Here is a 14,810-nt window from a genome sequence, read left to right as displayed (position 1 = left end):
TCCCTGCGTGGAGCCTGCTTCTCCCTCTGCCTGTGTCTCTGCCTCTCTCTCGCTCTCTCTGAATGAATAATAAATAAATCTTTAAAAAAAAAAAAAACAGTCATCCTCAACATATCCGTCCCCTACCTCTAGTAAACACCCAATCCCATCAATTTTTCTGCCTTAATCTCTCTCAAATTCATCATATCAGCTCTCATTTAGACTTCTTTTTTTTTTTAAGGTTTCTTTTGTGTGTGTGTTTTTTTTAAGATTTTATTTATTTATGCACAAGAGACAGAGAGAGGCAGAGACACAGGCAGAGGGAGAAGCAGGCTCCATGCAGGGAGCCCAATGTGAGACTCAATTTCTGGGATCACTCCCTGAGCCAAAGGTAGACGGCTCAACCACTGAGCCACCAGGCATCCTTCACTTAGACATCTATAATCTATAATAACCTTCTAACCAGTCTCCCTACATATAATCTCTGTCCATTTATTTCCCAGATCTCCAAAATAATCTTTTAAAAACATAAATATAGGGATCCCTGGGTGGCGCAGCAGTTTGGCGCCTGCCTTTGGCCCAGGGCACGATCCTGGAGACCCGGGATCGAATCCCACATCGGGCTCCCGGTGCATGGAGCCTGCTTCTCCCTCTGTCTGTGTCTCTGCCTCTCTCTCTCTCTCAGTGACTATCATTAAAAAAAAAAAAAAAAAAAAAAAAACATAAATATGATCATATCACACAGCTGCTTTTATATGATTTTTGCATCACTTAGGAATAGCACAATAATGGCCCTTCAAGAAATAACTGTAAGGGACGCCTAGGTGGCTCAGCAGTTGAGCGTTGCCTTCGGCTCAGGGCATGATCCTGGAGTCCTGGGATCAAGTCCCACATCGGACTCCCTACATGGGACCTGCTCCTCCCTCTGCCTGTGTCTCTGCCTCTCTCTTTCTGTGTCTCTCATGAATAAATATTTTTTTAAAAAAAGAAATAGGGATCCCTGGGTGGCGCAGCGGTTTGGCACCTGCCTTTGGCCCAGGGCGCGATCCTGGAGACCCGGGATCGAATCCCACATCGGGCTCCCGGTGCATGGAGCCTGCTTCTCCCTCTGCCTGTGTCTCTGCCTCTCTCTCTCTCTCTGTGACTGTCATAAATAAATAAAAAAAAATAAAATAAAATAAAATAAAAAATAAAAAAAAATTTAAAGCATGTTAAAAAAAAAAAAAAAGAAATAACTGTAAGAAATGCTAGAAATGTTCCATGATGTTCTGTATCATGGTTACATGACTGTATACATCTGCAAAAATTCAACAAGCTTACACTTAATATTTACATACCCTGCTGTATTAGTTATGCCTCAATTAGTTAAAAAGAAAAACATAAAATGGCCCCAATGTAACTTTCACTTTCATATTACCAAATATATAACTCAAACCACATAAATAACCTATGGCCACAAACTATTAGTAATCACCCTCTTAGATATTGATCTTTCATGCTCTCAGGTATTTAAAATCCTTTCCACTCCTATTTTTTTCTAAGACGTACATAAAATCTCACTCCCTCAGGGATCATTCCACCTAAATATCACTTATTTTGTTGTGCTACAATTCTGTACATTCTTAGCATTCACTACACCAGTGGGTCTCAAGCAGAAGTGATTTTGTTCTCCAGGGGACATTTGGCAATGTCTGGAGACATTTCTGATTGTCACAGGAAGGAGGGAGTGCTACTGGCATCTAATTGTTAAAGACCAGAAATGCTGCAAAATATCCTATAATACATCACAAAGATCCCCATAACAATTAATTATCCTCCCTAAAACATCAGTACTGCCATGGTTCAGAAACCTTGCACTGGGCAGCCCCCCATGGCACAGCGGTTTAGCGCCGCCTGCAGCCTGAGGTGTGATCCTGGAGACCCAGGATCAAGTCCCATGTCGGGTTCCCTGCATGGAGCCTGCTTCTCCCTCTGCCTGTGTCTCTGCCTCTCTCTCTCTCTCTCTGTCTCTATGAATAAATAAATAAAATCTTAGAAAGAAAGAAAGAAAGAAAGAAAGAAAGAAAGAAAGAAAGAAAGAAAGAAAGAAAGAAAGAAAGAAAGAAAGAAAAGAAAAGAAAAGAAAGAAACCTTGCACTGCATTATCAAAGGTACTTATTTGCAAGTCTGTATCCCTACTAACCTGAACAAGGAAGGATCAAGTCTTATTCATTTTTTATATCCTGGCACAATACCTAACAAACAGCGCTCAAAATGTATAATAAATAGATGTCATTATAAGCACAGTGCCTAGAATACAGGACTCAAAAATCTATAATAAATACATGTGTTGGGACGCCTGGGTGGTTCAGTGGTTGGGCGCCTGCCTTCAGCTCAGGTCGTGACCCCAGGATCCTGGAGTCCTGCATAGGGCTCCCTGGGAGGAGCCTGCTCCTCCCCCTGCCTGTGTCTCTGCCTCTCTCTCTCTCTCAGTCTGTGCCTCTCATGAATAGATAAATAAATCTTAAAAAAAAAAAAAATACATGTGTTATTACGGAATCTTCTTTTGATTAAAATATAACTAAAGCTATGTAGCTTACTGGCTAAACTGGTAGTCTTTACTTTTTTCTTCCAAAGATATTTATTTATTTAAAGTAGGATCCTTGTCCAACATGGGGCTCGAACTCATGACCCTGAGAATAAGAGTTGCGTACTCTACAGACTGAGCCAGCCAAGCACCCAGTATACCAGTATACTGGTAGTTTAAATTCAAATTTCATGAATTATTATTTTGATTGATGTTTTCATAGTATATACCAACAAGATATGTTATATCCTATCTCAGAAGTGTTAAAAGTGACACTGATTTCCATATTAAGAAAAGCATGAGTAAACCAAACAGCTTAGAGACTATGCTTCAAAAGGATTTAAAAAAGAACACTTTTCAAAAAAATGTTTTAATCTCATTATCACAGTGCTAACAGAATAAGGCAGAGTAAAATAATGGTTACTAAAATTTGGGATACCACTCCACTTATCTTTAATCCAATATAATTTATATTAACAGAATAACAGTTCACCTTAACAAATTGTCAAAAACAACTAGTTTTTTTTTTGTTACTTAATAAACATTTCATATCTCAAAAATAGAACCATTTTATTGTTAATGACTGGATGTACCACCTCAAAGAGTCAGAAAACATATTTTGGGTGTTTGCTTACTCTTTCACCATTCCCACCCTAATATATTCCACACCACCACCTGGAGGGTTGAACGAAATCTGTACTTCCAAAACTTTTAAATTAAATAGATGCCCATTAAATTTAGTTGTTTAGAGTAAAATATCAGGAGGCTCATTATCAACTGAAGGCAAATTTTTGAACAAATGATACATTATTAAAATATCTACATTTTAAATCTGATAAGGAAAAGTTTTTGATGCCTATTTAAAGTTCTCAAAACAGGGGCAGCCTGGGTGGCTCAGTGGTTTAGCACCACCTTCAGCCCAGGGCATGATCCTGGAGACTCAGGATGGAGTCCCACACTGGGCTCCCTGCAAGGAGCCTGCTTCTCCCTCTGCCTATGTCTCTGCCTCTCTCTCTCTGTGTCTCTCATGAATAAATAAACTTATTCTTTTAACTTACTGAATTATCTAATACATACTACAAGAACAAAATTCATGTCAGTATTTTTATTATCTTTTAAGCTATACTATTCTTGAACATAGTGGTTCTCTCCAACCCATTTACTATATACATTTGTATGTATAATTAGTTCAATCAAAATGTCATGTAAACAAAAAGATACCCAAATTCTATACTTTCCATTGCTAATAACCAAGTCTATTATAGGACACTTCTTTCCTAAATAGAAAATTTTCACATCTTTTCCTTCCTAAAATCCTTTTAAAGTTTTACAGCATTATTTTGTAGAATTGAACATTCTCACATAATACACAAAAATATCTGTCAGTACCTAAATTGAAGATAAAAGGATCTTTTCATTAGTCTACTTTAAAATTATTTCTGCTTTTCTAGATAATGGAAAAATTAGCACTAACAATTATACAGCAAAGTAAAGAATATGAGGGGTGCCTGGGTGGCTCAGTCAGTTAAGCATACAACTGTTGACTTCAGTTCACAGGATCTCTGGGTAGTGAGCTTAACACTTGCATCAGGCCACACCCAGCTTAAAGAGTCTCCCTCTCCCATGCTCCTCCCCTCCCAAAAGGTAAAGAATCTGAAAGTAACCGTGTTATATTGCTCCTCCGGGATTCAGAACTCTTGAATTCTAAGGGAAAACAAACAAAAAACAAATACCATACTCCTATAATGTGATGGTCCCTACATCACAGTCATCACCTACCATATACACAACATGAGATTACCAAAACTCTGTATATTAAATACCATCAAACACATTACAGTTTCTATGCAACAATAAAGAGTAAAGTTTCCTTATCAAGTACAACTATAGATAAATAATTTTAGTCTTTTTTTTTTAAAGATTTATTTATTTATTCATGACAAAGAGAAAGAGAGGTAGAGACACAGGCAAAGGGAGTAGCAGGCTCCATGCAAGGAGCCTGATGCGGGACTTGATCCCACGACTCCAGGATCATGCCCTGAGTCGAAGGCAGACGCTCAACCACTGAGCCACCCAGGCATCCCAAGTAATTTTGGTCTTTACAATCAAGAATACGGATGCTTAAAAAAAAAAAAAAAAAAGAATACGGATGCTTTGGGCCAAGAGAGAAAGCCTTCCCAAGTTTGAATAACACTAAATTTCTAAGTGCAAAAAAGGAAAAACCTTGACCTTGTCCAGTAATACTGTTAACTTTTTCTGAAATTTCTTTCTCAGTCTCAGTGGAAATAAATTTGAAGAAATCAATCAAAAATACAAACTAGGGGGGGGATCCCTGGGTGGCTCAGCGTTTTGGCGCCTGCCTTTGGCCCAGGGCGTGATCCTGGAGTCCCGGGATCGAGTCCCGCGTCGGGCTCCCGGCGTGGAGCCTGCTTCTCCCTCCTCCTGTGTCTCTGCCCCTCTCTCTCTCTCTCTCTCTCTCTCTCTCTCTAATAAATAAATAAATAAATCTTTAAAAAAAATACAAACTAGAGACTCGTAACTACTACAACTGGACTAAGAACATCAATCAAAACATAAGGATATGGTTAGATGTCATGCACTGAAGCACAAAGAAACTTTAAAAATATACTTTACGGGCAGCCCCAGTGGCTCGGCGGTTTAACGCCGCCTGCAGCCTGGGGTGTGATCCTGGAGACCCGGGATCGAGTCCCACATCGGGCTTCCTGCATGGAGCCTGCTTCTCCCTCTGCCTGTGTCTCTGCCTCTCTCTCTGTCTCTATGAATAAATAAACAAAATCTTAAAAAAAAAATTTCCTGTTATAAAAAATATATATATACTTTACTTGTTTAATATATTTATTTTTTGTTTAATATATTTATTTATTTAGTTATTTAGTTTAATATATTTAAAGTTACCTTATAAATCCTATTAAAATATAATTTAAAAAAATAAAAAATAAAATAAAATATAATTTTAAAAATCCACATATGCCCCAAATAAAAATAAGACATTTTCTCAATATGTTCCAAATAAAGTTTTCCTTTTTTAAAAAATAATTTTTTAAGATATATGTTTTTATATATATTAAAATATTTGTTTGATAGAACACAAGGGGGGGGGGCAGCAGGAGGAGAGAGAAAGAGAAATAGGCTCCTTGCTGAGCACAGAGTCCACAGTGGGGCTCCTGGGATCATAACCTGAGCTGATGGCAGATACTTAACCAATTGCACCATCCATGTGCCCCAAGATTTATTTTTTTTAAAGATTTTATTTCTTTATTCATGAAAGACACAGAGAGAGAGAGAGAGAGAGAGAGAGAGAGAGAGGCAGAGACACAGGCAGAGGGAGAAGCAGGTTCCATGCAGGGAGCCCGACATGGGACTCGATCCTGGGTCTCCAGAATCAGGCCCTGGGCTGAAGGCGGCGCTAAACCGCTGAGCCACCGGGCTGCCCAGATTTATTTATTTTAGTAAGAGAGTGAGAGAGAGCATAAGCAGGGAGAGGGACATACGGAGAGAAGTAGACTCTCTGCTGAGCACAGAGCCTGAAACAGGATGGATCCCAGGATCCTGAGATCATGATCTGATCTGAAATCCTTAAGAGTCCAACACTTAACCAACTGAACCACCCCAGTGACCCAAAAATAAATTCTGTGAATCCTAAGTAACTGTACTCAAAGACATAATGTGACTCTAGATACATGATAATACAGGTTCCCAAATATAAAAATCAATATAAAAACCTCAGAAGTTACCATCACACCCAAAATTGCTGGTACTCTAATCAGGATCTTTTAGACAGAGTCCTCAGTACCCTAACAAGACTTGAAGCCTAAGAAATGTAAATATACATAACTACCAAATAGACTAGAGATTAGATCAGGAGAGATTGAAAGTACACTTATTTTATCATACTTCAGAGACATTAGACATAAAAAGGATGCTGGGTGCCTCACTGGCTCAGTTGGAAAATCATGCGACTCTTGATCTTGGGGCTGTGAGTTTAAGCCCCATGTTAGGTGTAGAGATTACTATAATAAACAAACTTTAAAAAAAAAAAAAAAGTAAAAAGGATGAGTTGAAAAAAATTTCAAGAAAATTTAACTGTATATCCAGAACACATAAAAATACAGCAAAAAAAAAAAAAGGTTTCTCATTAGAATGCTTACCCTTACATACCACATTGTTATTTACGATTTTTAATTATTTTTAAAGATTTATTTATTTATTTATTTATTTATTTATTTATTTATTTATTCATGAGAGACACAGAGACAAAGAAAGAGAGGCAGAGACACAGGCAGAGGGAGAAGCAGGCTCCATGCAGGGAGCCCGACGTGGGACTTGATCCCAAGTCTCCAGGATCACACCCTGGGCCAAAGGCAGCGCTAAACTGCTGAGCCACCAGGGCTGCCCTACTATTTTTAATTTTAAAAAACTGTTACTGTGACACACTAAATTGAATTCACAAGCCATTAATAAGTCATAACCTAAAGTTTTAAAAGCACTGGCTTAGAGGATCTGACGACCATTGGAGTTCCTTACTTTCATGAGTACCTACTTTAAGAAAATATTCAAGAGGTGGAAAATATGAAAAGACAGAATTCCTCAAGGGCAGAAACCATGTCTTACTGGCATATGATCACCACTTAACATTTGTTAATTAATACATTGTAGAATACAAAGCACTTTCAAGGTAAGGACACACAAAGGATACCTATAAAAATAAGCTTAGAAGAGCATGAGTTTTTCAGATTCCTTCAAAGCTAGGAAGGTGGAGAGAGCTCCAGGAAGTAGAAGAGTGACACCAGCTGACTTTTAAATATAAAAATCAAGAACCGAGGATACCTGGGTGGCTCAGTGGTTGAGCGTCTGCCTTTGGCTCAGGTTGTGATCCCGGGGTCCTGGGATCCAGTTCTGCATCAGACTCCCAACAGGGAGCCTGCTTCTCCCTCTGCCTATGTCTCTGCCTCTCTCTCTGTGTCTCTCATGAATAAATAAATAAAATCTTTAAAAAAACAAAGACAAAAACAAGAACCAATGGGAAAGAAAGTCTCTTATAGAAATACATAGCAGTCCACCAGAGGTACAAAAAGTTTGTAAGCTACTGTTGCTTAAAAATTCTATTCCTTTCAAAGATATATGTTAAGCTCCAAATGTATTAATCCAAATCAAAATTATGGAATGCCCTTCAGTCTTAAATATTAGGCTCCATGTATTAATTTGTAAACATTTACTAAGTTGCTAGTACTTGACAGCCAACAACTTTTTGAGCACTTACTATGTATCAGGCAATAAGAACTTAAGAAGAGTTATCCCATTTAAACCTAACAACCTTGTAAAATACTATCTTCATTTTATAGGTGAGGAAAGTAAGACTTAAAAAGTTACATAAAGAAGTTACACAGCTAATAAATGGTGAAATTAAGATATATTAAGTGCCAGTATTATTATCAGTGGCTGCAAATCAGAATATTTTGTTTCATTATTTGTCAGTGCTTTTCTCAGAAACTAAGTTTTGGGGGTGCCTGGGTGGCTCAGTCAGTTGAGCATCTGCCTTTGGCTTGGGTCATGATCCCATAGACCTGGGATAGAGCCCCACTTCAGGCTCCCTACTTAGTGGGGAACCTGCTTCTCCCTCTCCCTCTGCCTGCTGCTCCCCAGGCTTGTGCTCTTTCTGTCAAATAAATAAATAAAATATTAAAGAAACTAAATTTGCATGTCTTTCTAAATGGAATAATTAATTCATCTACTTCTTAATCTGCATAACACTTTTACTGAATAGGTTTATCAAAAGGAAAAGACAGCCTCTTCTCAACTTTAAAGATAAGTTTAACATCTTTAAAATTAGTTAATTAAAAGTAGTTATGTTTAGGGGCACGTAGCTGGCTCAGTGGTTGAGTGTCTGCCTTTGACTCAGGTCGGGATCCTGGGGTCCTGGGATTGAGTCCCACATCAAGGTCCCTATGGGAAGCCTGCTTCTCTTCTGCCTAGGTCTCTGCCTCTCTCTCTGGGTCTCTTATGAATAAATATATAAAATCTTTAAAAAAAATAGTTATGTTTAGGGGCGCCTGGGTGGCTCAGTTAAGTGTCAGCCTTCCGTTCAAGTCATGATCCTGGGATAGTGGGATTGAGCCCTGAGTCACGGCTTTCTGCTTAGTGGGGAGCCTGCTTCTCCCTCTCCCTCTGCCATTCCCCCTGCTTGCGCTAGCTGGAGTGCTCTCTCTCTGTCAAGTAAATAAAATCCTTTTTTAAAAAAAGTAGTTATGTTTAGAGGCAACTAGCTGGGTTAGTCTGTAGAGCATGCAACTCTTGATCTTGGGGTCATGAACTCAAGCCCTAAAGCTTACATAAAAACTAAAATTAAAAAAAAAAAGGTAGTTATGATTAAATATCACAGATATTGGCATTTTTAACAGGCTGTATACTTGTACTTTCATTTACTTTATTTACATGCCAGGTACTTATATTTTGAAAACCTTTCCACCTTTTATGGGCCACTTAATTTTGTCAGTAAGTAAAAAGATGCTGCGTTTGACTGTATTACAGTCCAAAAAGTCTGCTTCTAGCACAACTGCAAGAGACTGACAGAAATAACTGTTACCAAATGTTGATACATCCCAATTGAGAGGAATTATTTCTAGACCCTCCACAGAACTTTTTAATTCATGTGGATTTTTTAGAAGGTCTGAGACATCTTCAATGAAATTAAACGTCAATTTTTACCACTAAAACTTAAAATGCTTTAATCCAAAAACGGAATGTAATGGAATGAAATAAGACAGGTTTGTATCTTTTTCACTTACACCTTAGAATTTGAAATCTTGAAGAATACAAAAAAAAAAAAAATCCAGCCACAAACAAATATAGAAATGTAAAGGCAAACATAACATTGGCACTCTGTTTAACAATTTCAATTTTATGCAAGACTTTGAAATAACACTTTTTAGAAAAGTCTCATTCATATATGATCCTGAACTGAACAGCAGTTAATACATACCAAAGAAATTCCTATGAAAGGCTAAATTAGTACAAATGTAATCATTGTAACTGACACTACTGATAACCAAAAAGGATACAAAGAAAAAATTAACTGATTTTAATACACAAATCAGCCAAATGAAAAACACAGAATTTACTTCCAGGTAATGTGAATAACAGATTAATCTCAAACCTAATTTTAATGCCAACAGTTGGCCCCTAGGTAATTTCTGGATTTATTAAATATTTCTATCCACTAAGTACCAGCAAACTACTAAAATAAATTATAACCTTTATGTTTAGTTAAGAGCATCTAGTCTTGGGAATCCCTGGGTGGCTCAGCGGTTTTGCGCCTGCCTTCAGTCCAGGGCGTGATCCTGGAGTGCCGGGATCGCGTCCCACATCGGGCTCCCAGCATGGAGCCTGCTTCTCCCTCTGCCTGTGTCTTTGCCTCTCTCTCTCTCTCTCTTTCTCTCTCATGAATAAATAAATAAAATCTTAAAAAAAAAAAAAAAAAAAGAGCATCTAGTCTTGAGGTGCCTGGGTGGGCTCAGTTGGTTAACAATGAGACTCTTGATCTCAGTTCAGGTCTTTTCTTTTCTTTTTTTCTTTTAAAGAGAAATACAGAGAGAAGGCAGAGACATAGGAGAGGGAGAAGCAGAGACACAGCAGAGGGAGAAGCAGGCTCCCCGCAAGGAGCCTGATGTGGGACTGGATCCGGGAACCCCAGGATCACGCCCCAAGCCAAAGGCAGATGCCCAACCGCTGAGCCACCCAGGCATCCCCACTCAGCTCAGGTCTTGATCCCAGGGTTATTGAGTTAAACCCCATGCCTTTTAAAATAATTAATTAATTAAAATTTTAAAAGAGCATCTAGTCTTTCTGGTGTTCTATAATCAACTTTTTTTTATTAATGGAATGGCACCATAACATTGGACCAAATGTGTATGTGCCTTGATACACAGAAAGCTTGTTTAATATTTTTTTTTAAAGATTTTATTTATTTATTCATGATAGTCACAGAGAGAGAGAGGCAGCGACACAGGCAGAGGGAGAAGCAGGCTCCATGCACCGGGAGCCCGACGTGGGACTCGATCCCGGGTCTCCAGGATCGCGCCCTGGGCCAAAGGCAGGCGCCAAACCGCTGCGCCACCCAGGGATCCCGAAAGCTTGTTTAATATTAACACACATTCAATTAATTGCCATATCCACAGTTCTCTCCAAATTCATATTATAGAAAATACAATTATTTTCTATTCAATTCACTCATATTTTTGGTCCTGTACACTGTTACATTTCTTTAAAACTTCTCATAGTTTAAATATGTTTGAGAAACTATCCTTCTGTTTGGAAGAATTTTTGTTACTGTCAAGATAATCTTAGATTATTAAACCCAGTTGATTCTTAGAAAGTCTTCCATCTATAAAGCATGAGAATTATAACCAAATTAACAAATCAGATATCAGAATGCCAAAAGTTAAGTCATTAAAAGAGAATCCAGAAAAAGAGTCAGTTGTGAAAGAACAGGAAGTGATGTACACTGCCATTTGTAGATGAACTATTTAGAAACATGAGTACCATACTAAACTGGAATCAACCAAACCCAGACTTAACAGCTCTCAGTATTCTGACAGTGGCATCGAGGTCAGCTGAAGTAACCCTCAGGCAGTTTTCTCCTAATAGTGAATTTATCTAATTGATAAAGAACACACTTTTACCACTTTTAGAATTCCTACAAGCTATGGAAAACAATGTTTCTTTTTAATTGTTCTTAAGAGTATCTCTTAGTTTAGCATGCATTTTGAAATAGAGCAAGTAACCTTACTTATATTATGTGTACATCCTTAAGTTTTGCAGCCTTTGTTGACAAATCTTCTCTGCCTGCATCTTTCCAGGACAAAAACATCAGTCTTTGCTGAGCAGTATGCTTGGGTTTATACATACTTGTATATATGAATTATCAACAACAAACCATAGCATACAGAATTCGACTTTATGGCATAATTTCCCATATAAGGGGAAACTCTACACACCACAACATGCAGCTTTGCGCCATGAAATAAAGATCCAAAGTACTGCTTAAGTCAAAATGAATTCAAATAAAAATAAAAAGGGAATAAAGAAAACAAGGAGAATTCTACTTTTTGAGGAAAAATAAACTGATTTAACATATTAACATGCCTCCCTATATCAAAATTATGAAGTGAGATGACAGAAATTAAATTAGTGCTGAAAACTACTAACATCTTTAAATTCCAGTCCTACCTAACCCAGGTTTCAAAATGCAACAAACACACCTTAAACAGGTCTGATGAACAACATTAAATATACATGGCATTCGGAAGTATTTTAAAATAAGTCACCGACTAAGCAAAGCTTAAACACCAAATATAACCTGTTAGTAAAATATCAAAACAACCCATATCTGTACATATTTTAGTCTTCATTGCTTTGTAAAAAAAATAATAATAAAATTAATCCAAGAACATTCATATATGAAACATTTTTAAAATCACTTCATCAGTAAATCTAAATACTTAAAGAAAAAAAGTATGAATAGACTTCAAGGCTACTCTTTGATCACAAAAAGCAATTGGCAACACACTTCCAGAATGTTAAAATTTTTATTTTTTATTTATTTCTACTCTACTAAGGACAAAACCAACAAGTACTACTGTAAACCAGATAGGATGATTTGTTTTAAACAAATATGACATGAAGCAAAAGAAGTGGAAAAATGACTGACTACATAACACAGATCTTATCACAGCATAATTAGGCAAATTAGAGTCTGTTTTCTCATTTCTTTAAGAAACAAAGCATTTCTACAGAAAGGTTTGTAACCTAATCATTTTCAGAAAAATTTCAATGTTATACAAAATAGAATGAACCCTAAAAATTCACAGCTCAAGGAGAATGTCCATCAGACGGCCTGTATTAATCTTTAAAAATTCTCCAAGAACTACTACAGTCACAGAAAGAAAAAGGAGAGGGGTATGAAACAGTACAAAATTATTTTATTTGAATCACAGTGAAAACCCAATATGCTCACACACACACAAAAAAAATTGTCACTCTAGTGTTTAAAAGAGATCGAGAGAGACATCAAAACTGTTCAAACATGGCAGGGTCCCTCTCGAGAGGCCATATCTCCCAACAATAACAAGAGGAACAGATACACTTCCCAGGGACAGATCTCAGGGGAAGAATATTAAACCGGTACTGTTATCGATTTAAAACCAAAGGGAAAAGGGTAACCTTTCCAAGGGAAGCGCCATTACTTCCCTCTCCAGCTCCCCCTCCCTTCAGTGTACACACAGGCCTGTGTATGAAGAAGAAACTGCCTTGGACTTCTGCAGCATTGCAGTAGACTAAAGGATGGGGAAGGGGGAAGGGTAGGGGGAGAGAAACGCTTCCATCACCCCTATAGGAGTATAGATTTCCTGAGCAGGGGTGGAAGCCACCTAGCAGGCTACCCTTCCCAAGAATACAGACACTACAAAGGAGGAGAGGGAGGAGCAGAGGGATCAGAAAGGAAAGGGACCTCGCGCCTTTAAATCGGGGTGCACATCAACCCAGTCTCCCCAAGAGAGCCACACCTTCCTCGAGACATCCCCTTCCACCACTCCTTCCGGTGACCCTCAGGAAAGAGGAATGTAACTGCTCTTGCCCCTCAAAACGGGAGGGAGCCCAGCTCACCAGCTTCTTCACCCCACCCACAGAATCACAGACCCTCCTAGTCTCCCTCCCTACCCCACCCCCACTTCCCTTCCCGGTGGGGCCAGAGTGGGCCGAATTTCCCCGCCCCCTCCAAGTCTCCCTTTCCCAAAGCAGAGGTGCCCTTACCCTTTCGCCGACAGGTCTGGGGCGGAGTAGGCAGGCACAGCCCCCTGCAGCGCTCCGGTAGCCGCTACGCTGGAGGGCGAGGAGTGAGGAGGAGGGGGCCTGGCGACCGACCGCCGCTCCCCCCCCCCCAGCCCCAGAAGCCGCCCAGCCCAAGCTCTGCGACAAGGGGCGGGGGGGGGGAGGGGGCGAGGGGACGACCGGGGTCGAGGAGGCGCCCACAGCGCTGGGGCTCAGCTAAGATGGCGCGGGGAAGTGCTGGGAGCCGCCGCTGCCGCCGCCTCGGGGGAACCGGCCCGGGCCTCGGCCGCCGTCCGTCCTCACACAGCCGAGGCCCTCTCGTCCCCCGCCACGGCCCCTCGGCGGGCGGGCCCACGCACAGCCCTCCGCTACCACCACCACCCCTGGGAAGGGGGCGCTCACAAAGGGAAGAGAGGCCGCGGGCCGGCCGGCCGGCGGCGGGGCGGGGTCCCCAGGGGCCGGGAGGCCTCAGAGGTTCGCGGGTGCCTCGCGCTCTCGGCCCGCGAAGGGCGCAGGCAAGCGGGACCCCTCCTCTCTCCTTAAACAGGCGGCGGCACCGACTCACTATCTTTGCCACCCTCCCTCTCTCTCTCTCTCCGAGCCCTGAAGCCACAGAGCCCGGCCGCTGCCCAGGCTCCCCCCCCTTCCCCAACACCACTCCCCTCCTCCCGACAGTCATCCCAGTCTCCGATCTCGCGAGATTTCCCGCCTGACAGGGCCGACCCTGCGCGAGACACGACGGCATACGCGTGCGCGCCCTCACGGGAGCGCGCGGATACTTGGGCCGGGCGGAATCTCCTGGGTGCGCTGAGTCCCAGCCTCGGTCCAGCCCGGCCGCCCTCGGCTGGCGGAGCTCTTCTGCCACGCGGGCGTCAGGTGCATTCATTTCACCCTGAAATTTGAGAAAGAAGAGTTATCAGCTCTCCTCTGTTCTCACTTCCAAAACATCCGCTCCCCATAACGCTGAGAATGAGAAGCTTGCGCTGGCATGTAGGATATCCAGTTCTTACACACCGTGGTTCAACTACTCCATGGAATTCGGAGGTAAACTGGTCAGTGTAATCTGTACGTAGCTGAGTTTTTGAGATTCTAAAAGCGTATAATCACTTTTGGACCAGTAATAAGAGTTGATACAGATTAAACCACCCTATATGTTGGTAATGGTAGGAAAGAAAAATCCTTGACAAGTTTTTGTTGGTGTTTTTAGTAGTTTTTGAAACAGGAGCAGCAAACAAAACGGAAGAGTCCTACGGGTCCTAATGCAGTAAAGAGAGCTACTAATTTTTTTGGGGTGAAACTTTTTTTTTTTTTTTTTTTAGAGGAAAACTCCTTCAGTGGACTATAAAGAGAGCAGTTTTACTCAGGAACCAGAAATTGTGCCTCCAGTGCAGTAAGAAAAAAAAAAAAAAACCTTGGTTCT

The 14,810-nt window shown here is 40.5% G+C and overlaps 1 protein-coding gene across 2 annotated transcripts in view; it reads right to left on the bottom strand.

Annotated features, from left to right (window-relative positions):
- Nucleotides 1-13,514, bottom strand: part of TAOK1 (TAO kinase 1) — a 158,350-nt gene extending 144,836 nt beyond the window's left edge. The window contains exon 1 of one of the 2 annotated variants that reach the window (XM_038548342.1): nt 13,373-13,514. The gene's annotated coding sequence lies outside the window, so the exon portion shown is untranslated. The remainder of the gene's footprint in view (nt 1-13,372) is intronic. The other variant, XM_038548341.1, reaches the window with a different exon arrangement.
- Nucleotides 13,515-14,810: the final 1,296 nt, after the last annotated feature.

The sequence above is a fragment of the Canis lupus genome, chromosome 9 (assembly GCF_011100685.1).
Source record: "Canis lupus familiaris isolate Mischka breed German Shepherd chromosome 9, alternate assembly UU_Cfam_GSD_1.0, whole genome shotgun sequence".
In the NCBI taxonomy this organism is placed as follows: domain Eukaryota; kingdom Metazoa; phylum Chordata; class Mammalia; order Carnivora; family Canidae; genus Canis; species Canis lupus.
The sequence above is the reverse complement of the archived record's forward strand: the minus strand, read 5'-3'. Positions and strand labels throughout refer to the sequence as shown.